We start from the raw sequence: 20,764 nt of genomic DNA on the forward strand, positions 1-20,764 counted from the left end.
AGAGAGAGTGTCTGTGTCATCTGACCAAAGGACAGTATGGCCGTGTGAGTGCTTTGGAAACATCTAAGCTGGTCTGGGACTGGCTCTCCAAGGTCAATGAAGGCGTCTCAACCCAGAGAGATCAGAGAATCAGTGTCCTTCGCAACCTCTTCAACCGCTTCAAGCGAAATGACAATGAGAATGTCCAGCTCACATTTGACCGACTCACTGACATCACAAATGAGCTTCAAGCCCTCGGCGCTACTGAGATCACCAAACATGAAGTCGTCAAGACACTACTGAGATCACTTGATAGTTCGTTTGACACCCTAGCCCTGATGATTCAAGAACGTCCTGATTTCAAGACACTCGATCCGTCTGACATACTTGAGAGGCTCAACACACATGAGTTTCAGCTTTCTGAGAAAAGAGATATCTACGGTCCAAACTATGGGCGAACTCGTGCCTTGAAGGCAAAAGCTGTCTCCTCATCTGAAGAAGAATCTGACAGCAGTTCGGATGATCCTGAAGACATTGGAGGGAACTTGCTATGCTTGTGAAGAAGTTCCAAAATTCACCAAGAAGAAAGGTTTCAGAAAGTCTTCGATCAAATGCTCAAGGAATGATGAAGCTTCTGCTGCATCGACTACAAGAAGAAAACATGTCACAAGTGCAAGAAACCTGGCCACTTCATCTCTGAGTGTCCACAGTGGGACAATGAGACAAAAAGAAGAAGAAGAGCAAGGAATATGACTCTGACGACAAGAAGAAGAAGAAATACTCAAAGTCTTCTTCCAAGTCTTCCTCAAAGTCTTCATCACACAAGAAGAGCTCATCTGGCAAGGCACGTGTTTGTTGGCAAGGAAATGGATTCAGAGGAGGAGTCCGCTTCTGAGGAGGCGGAGGTGGAGTCTGAGGAGGAGTCCGATTCTGGGGTCAGCAAGTCTGGCTATAGCATACGTTTAAGTCCATCTTCAACACTGAAGACAATGACTTCATCACCGACACCGATGCAAATGACAAGGACTACTCCGCTCTACCTACTTCTTCATGGCACGCGGTGCCAAGGTAAACACGCACTACTCACTATCAAACATCTAGTGACGATGACTCTGATTGTGGTTCAAAACCCAGCTACAAAACACTTGCTAAAATTGCAACTGAACAACAGAAAGCTATGGAACATATTCAAAAACTGTTAGACAAAAGCGATGATCTGTTAGGTGCTGAAATGACTCGATCTGAATCCTTAATTGAAGACATAAAAAATCTTCACGTTAAGTATGAGGAACTTGAAAGTCGTCATGAAACTCTCTCAACAACTCATGAAAAGCTTTCCTATGATTATCTTCAAAGGAAGCAAGATCTTGAGAAATTGAGAGCGGTTCATGAAGATCTTCAAACAGGAAAACGAGTCACTTCGCGCCAAACAGATCAGTTCCGCTCAGGAAGGATTTGAACCACCATGTCTTAAATGCATTGAGCGTGATAATGCTACTTCTGTTGCTGAATGTTCTACTGCTACTACTGTTGCAATATCTTCAACTGTTGATGTGGTAACTAACCCCTCTGCTGAGGATACCACTGCTATTGCTGATGAGAATGCTAGGTTGAAGACATTGCTTGAAACAGGGATGTACAAAAGTCTTAAAGGGCATCAGACACTATGTGATGTCCTCAAAAAGCAGATTCTGAACCGAAACCCGAGGAAAGAGGGTGTTGGGTTCGTAAGGAAAATGAATGCTGATGGCTCTTACTGGAAACCTGAGCAGTACCCCAAAACCACGTGGGTTGCTGCAAAGGAACCTTCAGCAGATCCATCCAATCTATCTGGCTTCACTTGTGCTAACCCCATTATCATTGATGAATCCTTGATGCAAACTATAAACTGTTTAAGAATCAGAATGGTGAAGTGTTTGCCAGGTACATTGGTACTAACTGCAGGAATGGACCGCCTATGAAGAAGATCTGGGTTCCGAAAAGGTGTCTGGAGAATCTTCCTGTGAATGTCATCATGACACCTCACGTGAAGAAGACAAACCTCAGACCAAAGGCTTCATACGGTCCAAAGGCTTCATACAGACAGAGGACTCACCTGAGTCGCACTAACGCAAATGTTTTGCAGGGAAACCATACTCAGGCATATGAATATGAGAGGTTCATCAAACCGCCATGTTCATAAGACCAAGAACTATTCTGCTTATTCTTATGAGTACTATTGTCCGCCTGCAAGACTGTTTGCTAGGGCTCCAAAGCCAAAGTTCTCAGATGCTGCACTTAGACTTATTGCTTCTAAGCCACCCTTGAAGATGTGGGTGGCTAAGAAAGCTTAACTCTCTTTTGCAGGGAAAGGTCTCCAGCAGAAAACCAAAATCGTCTGACGCTATTGCTGGGGACCTTAAACATCTTGTAGGGCGCAAGATCAAATGCCCGAATGGTCTTACTATGTACTTCATTCCTGAATCGCTTGCTACTCTCCCTATTAGTCCTAATCTGGATCTAAGCTTTCATAACCCACTGGTTCGTCAAATGTTTTTGCTTCACAATCTCTTCGTGAAGCCTATCCCCCTAACTGCACTGTAGGGTACGACACCAGCGTTTTCAGAATGGATTATTGATAGTGGGTGTACAAATCACATGACTGGCAAAAGAAGCCTTCTTATGGACTCAACCTTACGTCCATCCGACAAGAGCCACATCACATTTGCTGACACTGGTAAAAGTAAGGTATTGGGTCTAGGTAGAGTTGCAATCTCAAGGGATCAACACATGGATAAAGTCATGCTTGTTGAATCCCTTGGCTTCAACTTAATGTCTGTCTCAATGCTTTGCGATTTAAACATGATCGTAATATTTGGAAAATATCGTTGCCTTGTTCTAATGGAATCTGACAAGTCTCTAGTATTTGAAGGGTATCGAAAAGATGATTTGTACGTGGTAGATTTCTCAGCAGGACCACAGCTTGCCGTATGTCTTCTAGCAAAAGCTTCAGAATGCTGGCTCTGGCATCGGAGGCTTGGGCATGCTGGCATGAGGAACCTCCACACCCTGGCAAAGAAGAAGCATGTCATAGGCATCGAGGGCGTCAAGTTCAAGAAAGATCACTTATGCGGTGCCTGTGAGGCAGGAAAGATGACGAGGGCCAAACATCCCTCGAAGACAATCATGACCACTACTCGACCCTTCGAACTGCTTCACATGGATCTTTTCGGTCCCACTCATTACTCAACTCTTACTACTACTGCTTGTCTCTATGGCTTTGTCATTGTTGATGATTATTCTAGATATACTTGGGTGCACATAATCCTTTACAAGACTGAAGTGCAGGATGTCTTCAGACGCTTCGCCAATCGAGCAATGAACAACTATGGCGCCAAGATAAAGCATATCAGAAGTGACAATGGCACTGAATTCAAGAACACTAGCCTTGATACATATCTTGATACCTTGGGCATCACACATGAATTCTCAGCCCCGTACACGCCACAGCAGAATGGGTCGTCGAACGCAAGAACAGAACACTCATTGAGATGGCCAGAACGATGCTAGATGAATACAAGACTCCAAGAAAATTCTGGCCTGAAGCCATTGATACTGCATGCCATACAATCAATCGTGTTTATCTTCACAAGCTTCTGAACAAGACCATCTTATGAGCTCCTTACTGGCAAGAAGCCAAAATGTCAGTTACTTAGAGTATTTGGACGCCAGGTGCTGGATCAAGGACCCACCATCACACCTCAAAGTTCGCAACCAAAGCACATGAGGGTTTTATGGCTGGAATATGGAAAGAATTCGCACTCCTACAGAGTCTTTCAATCTCTTTCTTTATAAAGTGGTTGAAAAAGTGGATGTGCGGTTTCGAATGAGATAACGGGGTTCACAAAGAGAGGCAACTGCCAAATGTGCTAGATGAAGTTCCATCCAGCGAATCAATAAAGCTAATGGGAACGGGAGAAATCATACCCTCTGAAGCTCAACCTGAAGAGGAACTTATCATCTCCGCACCTTATCAACCTGAAGACAATGCTCAGCCTGAAGACAATCCCACTAACAATGACAATGATCAGCAAGAGCAAAATCTTTGCCCTGTACATCCTCGTGTAGCCAATGAAGTGCAGATTCAGAGAATAATTGATAGCATCAATGCACCTTGTCCACTTACTCATTCAAGGGCTACTCAGCTGGCAAATTTCTGTGGGCACTTCGCATTCGTCTCAATAACAGAACCCAAGAAAGTTGAAGAAGCCTTCATGGAACCTGAATGGATTCAAGCTATGCAAAGAGAGCTTCAACAGTTTGAGCTGAATAATGTATGGGAACTGGTCAAGCGTCCCGATCCTCGGAAGCACAACATAATAGGCACCAAATGGATATACCGCAACAAGCAAGATGAGCATGGTCAAGTTGTCAGAAACAAAGCTCGTCTCGTTGCTCAAGGATATACTCAAGTGGAAGGCATTGACTTCGATGAAACATTTGCTCCTGTGGCTAGACTTGAAGCCATACGCATACTGCTGGCCTATGCAAATCATCACAACATACTTCTTTATCAAATGGATGTGAAGAGCGCCTTCCTCAATGGCAAGATTGAAGAAGAAGTGTATGTTGCACAACCTCCTGGCTTTGAAGATCCAAAACATCCTGACATGGTATACAAGCTCAACAAGGCACTGTATGGCCTCAAACAAGCCCCTCGGGCCTGGTATGACACACTCAAATACTTCCTGAAGAGCAAAGGCTTCATACCTGGTTCTCTCGACCCCACTCTCTTCACGAAGACATATGATGGTGAACTGTTTGTGTGCCAAATATATGTGGATGACATTATCTTCGGCTGCACCAATCAGAAGTACAGTGAAGAGTTTGGATATATGATGCAAGAGCAATATCAAATGTCTATGATGGGAGAGCTGAAGTTCTTTCTCGGTCTTCAAATACGACAGCAACGCAACGGCATCTTCATATCTCAAGAGAAGTATCTCAAAGATTGCCTGAAGAAGTTCGGTATGCAAGACTGCAAAGGCTTCACGACGCCAATGCCAGCCAAACATCATCTGGGTCCCGACGACAATGGTAAAGAGTTCGATCAAAAGGTATACCGCTCCATGATTGGTTCTTTACTTTATCTATGTGCATCTAGGCAGATATTATGCTTAGTGTTTGCATGTGTTGCTCGATTTTCAAGCGGCACCAAAGAGTCGCATCACCTTAAGCTGTGAAGCGAAATTCCTTCGATATTTGGCTCACACCCCAACTCTAGGATTTATGGTATCAAAGGGCTCAGAGTTTGATATGGTTGGATTCTCGGATGCTAATTATGCTGGTGACAAGGTGGATCGCAAGTCTACATCAGGCACATGTCATTTTCTGGGACGATCACTTGTATGTTGGGTCTTCAAAGAAGCAGAACCTGTGTATCTCTACTCCACTGCTGAATCTGAATACATTGGGCTTGCTGGACTTGTTGCGCTCTAGCTTCTGGATGAAGCAAACGCTCAAGATATGCGCATTCATCTAAAGCAAGTGCTTCTGAAAAGTGGCGTTATATCGACTAGGGGGGGGTGAATAGGCGATTTTTATGAAAGTCTTCAAAACGTGAGAGTTGTGAAGACAAACAACGAAGATCATGCCTATTACTATGCAGCGGAAGTTAGATTACACTAGGCCAGCCATGGTCATGTGTTCAATAGAGTGAAAGCGCAATGACAAACAGCTTCAGTGTAATAAGGATCAGGTAGGAAGAAGTTATGAAGCCGAACAGATCATACATTCATGTTGTGAAGACAAAAGATAAAGCAAGCATGCAATGGCTTCACAATGAATAACTGTAAGTGAAAGGAAGTGAAGATGAAACCAGTGACACGTTGAAGACAATGATTTGTTGGACCAGTTCCAGTTGCTGTGACAACTGTACGTCTGGTTGGAGCGGCTAGGTATTTAAACCAAAGGACACACAGTCCCGGACACCCAGTCAAGGACACTTAGTCCAAGACACCCAGTCCTCACCGTTTTCTCCTTGAGCTAAGGTCACACAGACCTCGCCCAATCACTCAGGTAAGTCTTCAAGGTAGACTCCCAAACCTTCACAGACTTCGTTCACTGACAATCCACAATTTCTCTTGGATGCTCAGAACGCGACGCCTAACCGTCTGGAGGATGCACAGTCCTCAAGTGTAATAAGTCTTCAAATCACACAGACACGAAGACTTAAGTGATGCCCAATTTACTCTGGCTCTGGGTGGTTAGGGCTTTTCTCCTCACTGGGAATTTTTCTCTCAAAGGCTTCGAGGTGGGTTGCTCTCAAACGACAAAAGCCGTGCACTGAAATCTGAGCAGCCAACCGTTTATGGTTGTGGGGGGTGGACTATTTATAGCCACTTGGCAACCCGACCTGATCTGTCCGAAATGACCCTGGGTCACTAAGGAACTGACACGTGTACCAACGGTCGAATTTTGAACTCACACGGCAACTTTACTTGGGCTACAAGTAAAGCTGACTTGTCTGACTCTGGACAAGATTTTCTCTCAAAGTCTTCGCTCGAAGACATAGGATTTGAATTAGGCATCACTTCAGTCATTCTGACTGGTTCTCTTCGACCCCACTTAACAGTACGGTGGTTCCTATGACACAACATGAATGAAATAAAACTACGAAGGATCTAGGTCTTCGAGTTCCAAAAGCTTCATAGGGAGTCTTCTCATGTCATTGTCTTCAATATGAATATCTTCATAAACCACCATTGTCTTCAATGTCTTCGTACATTTTTAGGGGTCATCTGTAGTAGAAACCGAATCAATGAGGGACTTCTACCTGTGTTTTCCTGCAATTCTCACAAACACATTAGTCCCTCAACTAGGTTTGTCGTCAATACTCCAAAACCAACTAGGGGTGGCACTAGATGCACTTACAATCTCCCCCTTTTTGGTGATTGATGACAAACTAGTTGAAGTTTTCAACGGGGAACATAATTTGTGAAATTGTAAAGGAATTGTCTTCATAAGTTGCAAGGGCTCCCCCTGAAGATGTGCATATAAGTAATTTGCTTCTTGAATGCAAATGCACATGGCAGGTTGTACTTGTGGAGATCCACTTCAACTTATGACAATCCACTATGCATGTGAAAGTATATGAAGATAATGACATGCATAATGGAAAATGGACGTCTGCAGAATGAGATGAGTGCGGAATTTATCGTCGCACATGCGGAATTTATCTTCGCAAAACGGAGTGACAAACAGGTAGCAGACGACCATCAAGGCTAAGTGTTACAACTCAATGAAGCAAATGTAGCAAAAAAACGGGAGTTGTAAGCACGAAGCAAAATGTAGCAAAATATGAAGGCACCCGCCCATAGTGACCCGCTTGAAGACTATAACCATCATATGCTTCTCCCCCTTTTGTCAGTGATGACCAAAAAGGTTTGAAGACATAGAGGTTTCTACGCGTTCCCAGGCGCAGCAGGGTCGGTGGAGTTGTTTGGCGGCGGTGCAGACGAGCTTGGTGCAGATTCGACGCGCGTTGAAGCAGGTGGAGATGATGTCGCGTCGTCTTCTTCTTCAATAATCCGGGCAGACACGGTGGCAGCAGAAGAAGAGAACTCTGACTCTTCAAGTGATGGTGTGCTGCGCATCACCGCTCTTCTTGGAGGCGTGGAGTCAAATTTGAAGTGCTCTGTGAAGCCATCCTCATGCAGTTCAGCTTCAGGGCACATCATGGTGAGGCCCTTCCAAGTGCGGCGACAGGTCTCGTGTGTGACAAATGCATTCTTGGTTGCCAGATTTCTGATGCGATTGACGTCTTGCATGATGCTTCTCATCTGCCTCTTGAGCCAGTCGTGATGCCTATCTTGCTTTTGGTGAAGAGCCACAAGAAGCTCTCTGTCATTGAGTGCACGAGCGCGCTTCTTGGGTCTCTTTGCAGCTGTGCTGTTGGTGGCTTCAGTTGATGCAGGGGCACGTGTGGTGCCAGCCATTGGATACACTCGGGAGAGAGCTTCAACACCTTCAATATTTTGAGTGAAGCTCTGGTGTTCTGCATTCTGAAGACTTAGTGGTTGCTTGGCCGGCTCTGGATATATTGCTTCAGCAGATGTGTCCACATCTGGCAAAAATATCCTATGATTGCGGGCTGAGGGTTGATAGGAGATTGCAGAGTGAAGCTTGATCAGCCTCATAACCCAAGGAGCATAAAACTTTAATCCAAACAGTTCTGAAGCAGACGCTGCAAATTGACGGATGAAGAGATCCTGTGCATTGAAGCATTTGCCATGAAGAATGCAGAAGATGAGAGTCTTCATTGCACCATCAATTGTCATATCGAGAGTGTCCCTTTACAGGCCATAGAGTCCGCCTTATGATATGATATATTGTTCTGGGCAAGTACTCTAAGTCTTCAACGAAGAACCTAGTTGGATAGGGTGCATTAGGAGGCAGTGGCTTCATCATTGAGAGCATCTGACTCATATCTGGCTCAGGACGCTGAAATATGCTCTCAATTGCTTCAGCATGGAGTTGGCACCCTTCTTCAAAGAATTCGCCAGGAGTGGGAAGGCCGGTAAGCTCAATTAGGTCGAAAGCATTGGCTTCATGATGGATATTGCCTGTCATCCACTCCAGAATCCATGTCTTCGGATCTCTGTTATAGCCTTTGATATGCACAGTGGCATAGAACTGGAGCAGAAGCTCTTCGTTCCAGTGCTCTTCATCAGTGATAAATGGCAGCAAACCCACTTGCTTGAAGCAATCCAGTGCTTCTTCCAGACCAGGCAGACCAGCAACAGCTTCAACCTCAAGGCGCTTGTGAGGAAAGATGCGGCCTTGGTTGTAAGGATGCATGAATAATAGCTGCGCTGTTGATGGCTCCAGAACCTATCTGATACAATCCGTTCCCTTGAATAAGGGTTCTTGGAGCGGTCGAAAAACGTGTTATCTGCCCTGAAGCCGTTGATGTTGAAGGAACCAGGAGCTGATGCAGGACCTGGGAACCTTGGTAGTCGTGGGATCGGCTTCTGGACCTGGGGCCTGTGCGCAATATGATAGTTGAATTGTGGTCCGGCAGCAGACTCAGGCACAGAATGTTCAGGAGCAGTAGCTTCGGTGTCTTCTGAAGCTGTTGTTGGGGAGGGCTCCACATTTGCTTCGGCGTTGTTTGTGGCAGCCTCAACATTTTCAGCTTCAGGCACGTTCTCCTTGAGAACTGCTTCTTGTTGGTGCGGGGGAGTTGGAGCTTGTGGTATTTCTGCTTGCTCTTCGGCTGATGCAGCCGGAATGTCTTCAGCAGCCTGAGCCCTTGGCCCTTTGCGAAGCCTACGGAGTGTAGGCGCCGGTGGAGTTGCAGTGGGTTGGGGCTCATCTTCCTCCTGTGGGCGATCTGCCCACGACGCATCTTGTGTGATTGGCGTCAATGGACGACCAATACTGATCAGTTCGCTTGTCTCAAGCTGAGGAAGGGCTGCATCACCTTGCACATTGTCTTGGAGACCAATGTCTTCAGCAGCGTAGGGTTCGTCTGCTGGAATGTCTTCAGTGTTGGGTTCATGCACAGTCAACTGACGATCTGTGTCAGGATAGCGGACGCAGAGGGGTTCAACTATCAAGGGCTCTGTGGGAGCAGCCCGAGATTTCTTGGTCTTGCGCTTCTTGATGATGGGTTCAGAAGGAGAGGCTTCAGAATGTTTTCTCTTCTTAGCTTCAGCCTCTGCAGTCCGTGTCTTCTTGTGCTGTGAGGCGGTTGATCGACTCTTTGGCTTCGAGCCAGTCGTTGCAGCGGGGAAGACAATCGGAGTCAGTTTCTGACCTTGGCGCTTCAGGTTCGGGCACAGCCGCCTTCTTTTTCTTCTTCGCGGCCATCCTGGGGTCAATGCCGGGACGCCCAAGTGCCTTGCGCTTTTCTGCCTCATTGTAGGCTTGCACGCAGCGATCAGCCAAAGTCTTCATGCGTTCTCGCGAGCCTTGAGCTTCGGCACGCGTCTTCAGGAAGTTCTCTTTCAGCTCGTGCAACATGATCTTGAAGTTTTTCACTTCTTGCACACTGAGCTTGGCCACGTGCTTCTTGAACTGAGCCTTTTCATGATCAATTTTCTGCTTCAGTTCTACAATTCGCTGGGCTATTGCAAGTTCTGAAGCAATTGCACCTTGAAAGGCAACGCTGAGGCCTATGGGTAGCTGCAGATCATTGAAGCTTATGTCTGGTGTGTCAAACCATTCATCGATGAAGTTGTGGATGATGGCGACATCAAACAGAGGCAGATTGTTGAAGATTTCAGCCTCCTCCTTGCTCTTGATGAGCTGCTCAAGAGCATCATCTCCAAGATCTTCATCGCTTGAGAGATCAATGGCTTCGCAGCGCAGAATGTCAGCAGCTGTGAGCTCTTTGCCTGTGTGTGGCTGAGGCTTCTTGGCTTCTTGGGGCTTGGACACTCGTGATAAGCCTTCTGACTGCACACTGGCTTCAGGAGGTGCAGTTGCCAATGGCTTCACTCTTGAGATTTTGGGAGAAGCGGCTTGGCTTTTGAAGCTTTTGGCTTCTTCTGCTTTGGCTTCGGAGCAGCAGGGGCGTCATCTGACTCAGTATCTGCTGGAGGGTCATTCACAGCAGTCCCTTGGACTAGGATGCGAGTGATGAGGCCTGCAAGATTGGCATACGGCCCATATTGGGATCGGCGTTGCGTGTGCCATCTGCCCTTGGTGAGGAGGGACCAGGGTTGAAGTCAAGCCCAAATTTCTTCTTGTTTATCTTCGCTGACTGTTGTGCAAACTGAAAGTTGCGCTTGAAGAGATTATCATCGCGGCACCAGAGAAGTGATGACGGATGTGCTTCAGCTGGCTTTGGTCCTCTCACCATGCAAGGATAGAAGCCTTGAGCAATGGCTTCGACTCTGGACCTGGGTACGAGATTTTTGTATAGTACGTCTCCCCACGGTCTCTTGATGGCGCACTTCTCCGCATATTCCTGAGTGACGAAGCGGTAGTGGAACCATTGCTCTGCCCAATATCTTCGAATCCATTGGATTTGTGTCTTGCGCTGACCATAGCTTTCTTCTGGATCAGTTTTGTACATCTCTGCTCAATTCATCAGGCAGATCTTTGGATGTTTCACCACGTCGCTGTCTGCCTCCCTTCCTTGCTGCTGTTTCTGAAGCCATGAATAACTTGGAAGGCTTCAAGATGTTCAAAGGCTTCAAAGGCTTCCTTTTGCAAGAACTGGCTTCAGGGAGTTGATGTGATGCTGCAAGTACTCTGCAAATGAATGCAGACTATGAGAACCAAAGGATTCTCCCACGGACATGTACCTATGACAGCATTAAGGTGCGAGGGAAGGGGAAGAGGTCATATGCATTCTCAGAAGATTTTGAAGATAAAATCGGTTTAGAAGACATTGACCTCATTATGCGAAGACATTCACTTGTAGATAAGAAGTTGGTTCCAGATTTGAACGAACCCATAGATCAGTACAAGTGAGGAATCTAACTACCTTATGAAGCACAAGTGAATATTCTAGGCATGTTATGAGATGCAGCGAGAGATTTAACTGGTGTGAAGAGAAACTTCTTATGGCAGAAAGTGACTGAACTGTAGGATCAAAAGAAGTTGTAAAAAGAGGTTTTATTTACCCCACTTGGAACTGCTAGACGAAGTGAGAGTTGAGGCCGAGCAGTTCGATCCTCCGTGCCCTAACTTGGCGACGGAAGACACCTACGGCGACGGCGGAGAGAGCGATGTCCGCTGTCGGCGTGAAAACGGCGTCGGAGAGGTTGCGGCAGTGAAGCGCTTCGTCGCCGGCGTCGTCGAGTGCTAGCGGTGGCGCTAGGGTTCGTGCGAGGGTGGAAGAAGGAGATAATGACCGCAGTGAATCGTGTATTTATAGGGATAGAGGCGGCACTGCGCTATTACGCAGGTGCCCCTGGCGGTTCGCATTTGAGGCACGAGTGGCCAGTTAGAGGAAAATTGGGGTTTGTTCCACGTCCCACGCATGCCTAAATTGTCAGGCGGTCGTTCCTGCTTCTCCAGATCTTATGTGGAGGAATGAGCATTAAAAACGGACTTTTATGGTTGTCTCTGTCTTCAGCTGACGAGGACACAGTGAAGACATTCGACAGTTTCAACAGAATGCATATGACTTGGAGAGATAGAGTTTGAGATAGAAAGCATAGAGAGGTTAGGGTCCAATCACATTCACTTAGTTCAAAAGATTCAACCAAGAAGACATAGCTATAAGTGAATGCTGTAGAGGACAGGACATCAGTGTATATATATATATCCATATAATCAACGTAGTGAAGATAATCATGAAGACATGTTGAGTTCAAAGCCAAACCAAATGTGAAGACATTGCGAGGTAACGCCATGAGAGAAACACTTCAAACTGGAATGTTTGGTGGTGGCGTTACCCACCGTATAGGAAGTATTAGACCCAGACACGGCGCACAATTATCGTGGCGCTCCGAAGTCAAATTCCACATTAATGTATTCACACTTAGAATGTATGTCTTCATTGTTTGAAGATATACGCTACTTCGTGTGTTGCACATCTAAGTCATCAATATGCTTAAGTGTTAGGATGTGTGCCTGATCACAGGACATTTGAGGATTCCAAGATATTTAGCTCACACCGTAACTTGCAAAATCTCTTCTCATCCAAGGGCTTGGTGAAGATATCTGTCAATTGCTCTTCAGTGTTGACGTGTATGATATCAATGTCTTCCTTCACAACATGATCTCTGAGAAAGTGATGACGAATTTCAATGTGCTTTGTCTTCGAGTGTTGAACTGGGTTGTTGGCAATCTTGATGGCGCTTTCGTTGTCGCAGTAAAGTGGCACTTGCTTCAGATGAATGCCATAATCCTTGAGTGTTTGCTTCATCCACAGAAGCTGAGCGCAGCAAGATCCAGCAGCAATGTATTCAGATTCAGCAGTGGAGAGTGATACACAGTTCTGCTTCTTTGAAGACCAACATACAAGTGATCGTCCCAGAAAGTGACATGTGCCTGATGTAGACTTGCGATCAACTTTGTCACCAGCATAATCAGCATCCAAAAATCCAACTAAATCAAACTCTGAGCCCTTTTGGATACCCATAATCCTAGAGTTGGGGTGTGAGCCAAATATCGAAGAATTCACTTCAGCAGCTAAGTGATGCGAACTCCTTTGGGTGTCGCTTGAATCGAGCACACATGCAAACACTAAGGCATGATATCTGGCCTAGATGCACATAAATAAAGCAAAGACCCAATCATGGAGCGGTATACCTTTTGATCGAACTCTTTACCATTGTCGTCGGGACCCAGATGATGCTTGGCTGGCATTGGTGTTGTGAAGCCTTTGCAGTCTTGCATACCGAACTTCTTCAGGCACTCTTTAAGATATTTCTCTTGAGATATGAAGATGCCGTTGCGTTGTTCGTATTTGAAGACCGAGGAAGAACTTCAGCTCCCCCATCATGGACATCTGATATTGCTCTTGCATCATATATCCAAACTCTTCACTATACTTCTGATTGGTGCAGCCGAAGATAATGTCATCCACATATATTTGGCACACAAACAGTTCACCATCATATGTCTTCGTGAAAAGAGTGGGATCCAGGGAACCAGGTATGAAGCCTTTGCTTTTCAGAAAGTACTTGAGTGTATCATACCAGGCCCTAGGGGCTTGTTTGAGGCCATACAGTGCCTTGTTGAGCTTGTATACCATATCAGGATGTTTTGGATTTTCAAAGCCAGGTGGTTGTGCAACATACACTTCTTCTTCAATCTTGCCATTGAGAAAGGCACTTTTCACATCCATTTGATATAGAAGTATGTTATGATGATTTGCATAGGCCAGCAGAATGTGTATGGCTTCAAGTCGAGCCATGGGAGCAAATGTTTCATCGAAGTCAATGCCTTCTACTTGAGTATATCCTTGAGCAACGAGACGAGCTTTGTTTCTGACAACTTGACCATGCTCATCTTGCTTGTTGCGGTATATCCATTTGGTGCCTATTATGTTGTGCTTCCGTGGATCAGGACGCTTAACCAGTTCCCATACATTATTCAGCTCAAACTGTTGAAGCTCTTCTTGCATAGCTTGAATCCATTCAGGTTCCATGAAGGCTTCTTCAACTTTCTTGGGTTCTGATATTGAGACGAATGCGAAATGCCCACAGAATTTGTTAGCTGAGTTGCCCTTGAAAGAGTGAGTGGACCAGGTGCATTGATGCTGTCCAGTATTTTGTCAATTTGTACTTCATTTGCAACACGAGGGTGTGTGGGGCGAAGACTTTGCTCTTGCTGATCTATGTGGTCATTTGAAGGTATATCTTCAGGCTGAGCATTGTCTTCATGTGGATCAGGTGCTGAGATGATAAGTTCTATTTCAGTGAGCTTCAGAAGGTATAATTCTCCAGTTCCCATTAGCTTGATTGATTCACTAGCTGGAATTTCATCTAGCACATTTGGCAGTTGCTCTCTTTGTGAACCATTTGTCTCATCGAACCGCACATCCATTGTTTCAACCACTTTGTAATGAAAGAGATTGAAGACTCTGTAGGAGTGCGAATCCTTTCCATATCCAAGCATAAGCCCTCATGTGCTTTTGGTGCAAACTTTGAGGTGTGGTGTGGGTCCTTGATCCAGCATTTTGCGCCAAATACTCTGAAGTAACTGACATTTGGCTTCTTGCCAGTTAGGAGTTCATAAGATGTCTTGTTCAGAAGCTTGTGAAGATAAACACGATTGATTGTATGGCATGCAGTATCAATGGCTTCAGTCCAGAATTTTCTTGGAGTCTTGTATTCATCTAGCATTGTTCTGGCCATCTCAATGAGTGTTCTGTTCTTGCGTTCGACGACGCCATTCTGCTGTGGCGTGTATGGAGCTGAGAATTCATGTGTGATGCCCAAGGTATCCAGATATGTATCAAGGCCAGTGTTCTTGAATTCAGTGCCATTGTCACTTCTGATGTGCTTTATCTTGGCGCCAAAATTGTTCATAGCTCGATTTGCGAAGCGTCTGAAGACATCCTGCACTTCAGTCTTGTAAAGGATTATGTGCACCCAAGTATATCTAGAATAATCATCAACAATTACGAAGCCATAGAGGCATGCAGAAGTAGTAAAAGTTGAGTAGTGAGTGGGACCGAAAAGATCCATGTGGAGCAGTTCGAAGGGTTGAGTAGTGGTCATGATTGTCTTCGAAGGATGTTTTGCCCTTGTCATCTTCCCTGCTTCACAGGCACCGCATAAGTGATCTTTCTTGAACTTGACGCCTTCGATGCCTATGACGTGCTTTTTCTTCGCAAGGGTGTGGAGGTTCCTCATGCCAGCATGCCCAAGCCTTCGATGCCAAAGCCAGCATTCTGAAGCTTTTGCAAGAAGACATACTGCAAGTTGTGGTCCTGCTGAGAAATCTACCACATACAAATCACCTTTCCTATACCCTTCAAACACTAGAGATTTGTCAGATTCCATTAGCACCAGGCAGCGATATTTGCCAAACATTACAATCATATTCAAATCGCAAAGCATTGAGACAGACATTAAGTTGAAGCCAAGGGATTCAACAAGCATGACTTTATCCATGTGTTGATCCTTTGAGATTGCAACTCTACCTAGACCCAATACCTTACTTTTACCAGTGTCAGAAATGTGATGTGGCTCTTGTCGGATGGACGTAATGTTGAGTCCATAAGAAGGCTTCTTCTGCCAGTCATGTGATTTGTACACCCACTGTCAATAATCCATTCTGAAGACTTTGAAGTCGCTGGTATCGTACCCTACAGTGCAGTTAGGGGGATAGGCTTCACGAAGAGTGTTGTGAAGCATAAACATTTGACGAACCAGTGGGTTATGAAAACTTAGATCCAGATTAGGACTAATGGGGAGAGTAGCATGCGATTCAGGAACGAAGTACATAATGATGCCATTTGGGCAGTTTATCTTGCGCCCCACAAGATTTTTATGGTCCCCAGCAATAGCATCAGAAGATTTTGTTTTTGTGCTGAGACCTTTCCCTGCAAAGGAGAGTTAAGCTTTCTTAACCACCCACATCTTCAAGGGTGGCTTAGAAGCTATAAGTCTAAGTGCAGCATCTGAGAATTTTGGCTTTGAAACCTTAGCAAACAGTCTAGCAGGTGGACAATAATACTCATAGGAATAAGCAGAATAATTTTTGGTCATATGAACATGACGGTTCGATGAACCACTCTCATATTCATATGCCTGAGTATGGTTCCCCTGCAAAACATTTGCGTTAGTGCGACTCAGGTGAGTCCCCTGTTTGTATGAAGCATTTGGACCATATGAAGCCTTTGGTCTGAGGTTTGTCTTCTTCAAGTGAGGTGTCATGAAGACATTCACAGGAAGATTTTCCAGACATGTTTTCGGAACCCAGATCTTCTTCATAGGCGGTCCATTCCTGCAGTTAGTACCAATGTACCTGGCAAACACTTCACCATTCTGATTCTTAAACAGTTTATAGTTTGCATCAAAGGATTCATCAATGATAATGGGGTTAGCACAAGTGAAGCCAGATAATTGGATGGATCTGCTGAAGGTTCCTTTGCAGCAACCCATGTGGTTTTGGGGTACTGCTCAGGTTTCCAGTAAGAGCCATCTGCATTTATTTTCCTTACGAACCCAACACCCTCTTTTCCTAGGGTTTCGGTTCAGAATCTGCTTCTTGAGGACATCACATAATGTCTGATGTCCTTTAAGACTTTTGTACATCCCTGTTTCAAGCAATGTCTTCAACCTAGCATTCTCATCAGCAATAGCAGTGGTATCCTCAGCAGAGGGGTTAGTTACCACATCAACAGTTGAAGATATTGCAAACAGTAGTAGCAGTGGAACATTCAGCAACAGAAGCAGCATTATCACGCTCAATGCATTTAAGACATGGTGGTTCAAATCCTTCCTGAGCGGGACTGATCTGTTCAGCGCGAAGTGACTCGTTTTCCTTTTGAAGATCTTCATGAGCCACCCTCAATTTCTCAAGTTCTTGCTTCCTTTGAAGATAATCATAGGAAAGCTTTTCATGAGTTGTTGAGAGAGTATCATGACGATCTTCAAGTTCCTGATACTTAACGTGAAGGTTTTTTATGTCTTCAATTAAGGATTCAGATCGAGTCATTTCAGCACCCAACAGATCATCGCTTCTGTCTAACAGTTTTTGAATATGTTCCATAGCTTTCTGTTGTTCAGTTGCAATTTTAGCAAGTGTTTTGTAGCTAGGTTTTGAATCACATTCAGAGTCATCGTCACTAGATGTTTCATAGCGAGTAGTGCGTGTGTTTACCTTGGCACCGCGTGCCATGAAGCAGTAGGTAGGAGTGGAGTCGTTCTTGTCATTTGCGTCGGTGTCGGTGATGCAGTCATTGTCTTCAGTATGAAGATGGACTTGGCGACGTATGCTGTAGCCAGACTCGCAATGCCAGAATCAGACTCCTCCTCAGACTCCACCTCTGCCTCCTCAGATGCGGACTCCTCCTCTGAATCCATCTCCTTTTCCAACAAACGCACGTGCCTTGCCAGATGAGCTCTTCTTGTGTGATGAAGACCTTGATGAAGTTTTGGAAGAAGACTTTGAGTATTTCTTCTTCTTCTTGTCGTCAGAATCATATTCCTTGCTCTTCTTCTTCCTTCTGTTCTCATTGTCCCACTGTGGACACTCAGAGATGAAGTGTCCAGTTTTCTTGCACTTGTGACATGTTTTCTTCTTGTAGTCATGAGCAGAAGCTTCATCATTCCTTGAGCTTGATCGTGAAGATTTCCTGAAGCCTTTCTTCTTAGTGAATTTTTGGAACTTCTTCACTAGCATTGCAAGTTCTCTTCCAATGTCTTCAGGATCATCAGAACTGCAGTCAGATTCTTCTTCAGATGAGGAGACAGCTTTTGCCTTCAAGGCACGAGTTCGCCCATAGTTTGGACCGTAGATATCTCTTTTTCTCAGAAAGCTGAAACTCATGTGTGTTGAGCCTCTCAAGTATGTCAGACGGATCGAGTGTCTTGAAATCAGGACGTTCTTGAATCATCAGGGCTAGTGTCAAACGAACTATCAAGTGATCTCAGCAGCGTCTTGACGATTTCATGTTTGGTGATCTCAGTGTGGCGCCGAGGGCTTGAAGCTCATTTGTGATGTCAGTGAGCCGGTCAAATGTGTGCTGGACATTCTCATTGTCATTTCGCTTGAAGCGGTTGAAGAGGTTGCGAAGGACACTGATTCTTGATCTCTCTGGGTTGAGATGCCTTCATTGACCTTGAGAGCCAGTCCCAGACTAGCTTGGATGTCTTCAAAGCACTCACACGGCCATACTGTCCTTTGGTCAGATGACCACATATGATATTCTTGGCAGTGGAGTCCAGTTGAGTGAACTTCTTGACATCAGCAGCAGTGACACCTTCTCCAGCCTTGGGAACGCCGTTCTCGACGACATACCATAGGACGATGTCAATGGCTTCAAGATGCATGCGCATCTTATTCTTCCAGTAGGGATATTCAGTTCCATCGAAGACGGGGCAACAGCGGAGACTTTGATTATCCCTGCAGTCGACATAGCTAAAACTCCAGGTGGTTAAACCGAATCACACAGAACAAGGGAGCACCTTGCTCTGATACCAATTGAAAGTGCGTTATATCGACTAGAGGGGGTGAATAGGCGATTTTTATGAAAGTCTTCAAAACGTGGAAGTTATGAAGACCAAACAGATAGATAGCCTTTCACTAAGCAGCGGAAGTTAGATTACCACTAGGCAAGCCATGTCAAGTATTCAATAGTGAAAGCACAATGACAAGCTGCAGTTGTAATAAGGATCAGGTAGGAGAATGTTATGAAGCCAAACAGAATCATACAGTTATGTTGAAGACAAAAGATAAAGCAGCATGCAATGGCCTTCCACAATGAATAACAGTAAGTCAAAGGGAAGTGAAGATGGAAACCAGTGACACGTGAAGACAATGATTTGTTGACCAGTTCAGTTGCTGTGACCAACTGTACGTCTGGTTTGGAAGCGGCTAGGTATTTAAACCAAAGGACACACAGTCCGGACACCAGTCAAGGACATGCTCCAAGGCACCCAGTCCTCACCGTTTCTCCTTGAGCTAGGTCACACAGACCTCGCCCATCACTCTGGTAAGTCTTCAGTAGACTCCCGAAACCTTCACAGACTTTGTTCACCGGCAATCCACAATTTCTCTTGGAATGCTCTGAACGCGACGCCTAACCGTCTGGGGAGATGCACAGTCCTCAAGTGTAATAAGTCTTCAGATCACTCAGACAAGAAGACTTAAGTGATGCCCAATTTACTCTGGCTCTGGGTGGTTAGGGCTTTTCTCCTCGCTAGGAATTTTCTCTCAAAGGCTTCGAGGTGGGTTGCTCTCAAACGACAAAAGCCGTGCACTGAAATCTGAGCAGCCAACCGTTTATGGTTGAAGGGGGTGGACTATTTATAGCCACTAGGCAACCCGACCTGATTTGTCCGAAATGACCTTGGGTCACTAAGGAACTGACACGTGTTCCAACGGTCTGATTTCGAACTCACACGGCAACTTTACTTGGGCTACAAGTAAAACTGACTTGTCCGACTCTGGACAAGATTTGCTCTCACAGTCTTCGCTCGAAGACATAGGATTTGAATTAGGCATCACTTTAGTCATTCTGACTGGTTCTCTTGGACCCCACTTAACAGTACGGTGGTTCCTATGACTCAACACAAATGAAATAAAACTACAAAGAATCTAAGTCTTCGAGTTCCATATCTTCTCATGTCACTGTCTTCAATATGAATATCTTCATAAACCACCATTGTCTTCAATGTCTTCGTACATTTTTAGGGGTCATCTCTGGTAGTAAAACCGAATCAATGAGGGACTTCTACCTATGTTTTCCTGCAATTCTCACAAATGCAATTCTCACAAACACATCAGTCCCTCAACTAGGTTTGTCGTCAATACTCCAAAACCAACTAGGGGTGGCACTAGATGCACTTACACAGCCCATGATGCATCCTGAGCAATTGGCGTCAGAGGACGACCAATGCTGATGAGTTTGCTGTGCGTAAGCACAGGCGATGATACCTGTTGGTGCTCGATCTGAGGAAGAACTGCATCATCTTCAACATGGTCATGGTGACCAATGTCTTCAGCAGCGGTGGGATCAGCTGCTGGAAAGTCTCCAGCTTCATGAGCCTCTATGGAAGCAGGCTCATGGACAGTCAGTTGGCGCTCTTAATGTTCAGCGGCAGGGCGAACCATGGAGATGGGTTCAACAACTAAGGGCTCTGTGGGAGCAGCCCGTTCCTTCTTGGTCTTCCGCTTCTTCTTGGAGGGAGCAGCATCAGAGGCTTTAGAGTGTTTCCTCTTTCTGGCTTCAGCCTCAGCAGTCCTCATCTTCTTCAGTTCTGAAGCGGTTGACCTGGCCTTTGGCTTTGTGCCAGTCATGCTAGTTGGGAAGACAATGGGATCTGCTTCCTGCCTTGGTGTGGGTTCGGCCACAGTGGGCTTCTTCTTCTGCTTAGCAGCCATCCTGGGATCAATGCCCGGACGCCCAAGGGCCTTGCGCTTCTCAGCCTCGTTGTAGCCTTGCACACACTTGTCAGTCAGGCTCTTCATGCATTCACGAGAACCCTGAGCTATTGCACGTTTCTTGAGAAAGGCTTCTTTGAGCTCGTGCAGCATAATCTTGAAGTTCTTCACCTCTTGCACGCTGAGCTTGGCCATATGCTTCTTTAACTGAGCTTTCTCAAAGTCAATCTTCTTCTTCAGTTCAACAATGCGCTGGGCGATAGCTAACTCTGAAGCAATGGCG

Source organism: Triticum urartu, chromosome 5 (genome assembly GCF_003073215.2).
Source record: "Triticum urartu cultivar G1812 chromosome 5, Tu2.1, whole genome shotgun sequence".
NCBI classification, from domain to species: Eukaryota; Viridiplantae; Streptophyta; class Magnoliopsida; order Poales; family Poaceae; genus Triticum; species Triticum urartu.